This window comes from Nomascus leucogenys, unplaced genomic scaffold (genome assembly GCF_006542625.1).
Source record: "Nomascus leucogenys isolate Asia unplaced genomic scaffold, Asia_NLE_v1 Super-Scaffold_241, whole genome shotgun sequence".
In the NCBI taxonomy this organism is placed as follows: domain Eukaryota; kingdom Metazoa; phylum Chordata; class Mammalia; order Primates; family Hylobatidae; genus Nomascus; species Nomascus leucogenys.
In genome coordinates, this window is record NW_022095767.1 from 3,029,665 (window position 1) to 3,031,224 (window position 1,560).

At 58.1% G+C, this 1,560-nt stretch overlaps 1 pseudogene; it reads right to left on the minus strand.

Annotated features, from left to right (window-relative positions):
• Positions 1-493: 493 nt before the first annotated feature.
• Positions 494-1,254, minus strand: LOC115833539 (annotated as a pseudogene).
• Positions 1,255-1,560: the final 306 nt, after the last annotated feature.

Genomic DNA, 1,560 nt, shown 5'->3' on the forward strand with positions numbered 1-1,560 from the left:
CATAGCAGCAAGGGGACCTCGGGGCCATGGCCACCTTCATGACTGAGAAGTAGCTGAGTGGAGGCAGGAGACACACGATTATCTGGGCAGAATCAGTTAGGGCAGGGGCCTGGAAGGCCCCCATGGGCCAAACCCTGAGGTCACAGGAGGGGGCCCAAAGCGGGGCTAGTGAGTGAGGTCCTGAGTGAGTGGGTCAGCGGCTGGGCCCCTTTCTCTAGCTTCCTGTAGCCCCTCCAATACTGCTGCCAGGGGGGCCTGCCTCCAGGGAAATGGGATAAGAAAGCAGCCTGCCCCTGCTGCAGACAGAGCCAGGTGGCTGAGGCCAGGAAGGAAGGCCCGGCCAGGCCTTGCCACCTGCCCCAGAGGCCTGTGGAAAAAGGACAGGTCAGGAAGGGTGGGGACAGGGGTTCGACCGGCTCAGATCCAAGATGGTGCCACGCTTGCTTGCTGAGTCCCCCATGAGCTGGGGCACCCCACTGGGGCCAGCGACTAGTTAGACAGGAGGCAGCAACTTCACAAGAAATCCTTCACAGCTGCCATTCCCTGAGGACAGCAGCTGTGCATGACACCCGGGTATGTCTTGAACTGGACCCTGGCAGATGTGACAACAGACCAGAGCTTCTCAGCCGTCAGGGCACCATGGGGTCCAGCTCCCCCTGGCGCTAGAGGATGGCCAGGTCCTTGCCACTGCATTTAGCTGCCTGGGGGAAGGCCCGGTGCAGAGGCGGCCAGCAGCTCAACGCTACGATACCAGCCAGAGGGTGGGGGCAGGTGAGGGCCGTGTAGAGGGATGGGGCCCCGCCCTGTGAAAAGCCTCCCAGGACGATTTGATCGACAGGGATCCCGTTCTTCATTTCATGCTCAATCAAGGCCTTGATGTTCTCTGCTGCCTTCTTGATGCCAGCCTCGTCCTCTGGGGCATCTGGACTCAGCCCCATCAGGTCAAACCAGGAGGGTGTCACCATCTTCATGTTGAGAGTCACAGGGATCCTAGGCGCATGGGGACAGGTGTACTTGATGTGAGGGAGCCGGATGGCAGAGAGGGCGTCAGCCCAGCTGTGCCCTGTGTCTCCAAGTCCATGTAAAAAACTAACCGCAGCTGTTTCCCGCTCAGCTCCAGACACGGTGGCAGCATCGGTGAGAGGGGCATAGACACGGTGTTACCACACATACACCACGTGGCTCCACGGCAGGAGCCTCCACTCCCTGGGGCTTCCGAGGCCGCTGGGGCGATTCTCCTCTTTCTCCCGCAGACACTCTTCCCCCTCGGCCACCCCCGCTCCATATATATATATTTTTTAAACAGTGAGGGGCTTTTTTGTTTTGTTTTGTTTTGTGTTGTGTTGGTTTTGTTTGTTCGTTTGTTTGTTTGTTTGGACGGAGTCCTGCTCTGTCGCCCAGGCTGGAGTGCAGTGGTTTGATCTCAGCTCACTGCAACCTCCACCTCCTGGGTTCAAGTGATTCTCCTGCCTCAGCATCCTGAGTAGCTGGGATTACAGGTGCCCTCCACCACGCCCAGCTAATTTTTTGTATTTTTAGTAGAGACAAGTTTTCACCATG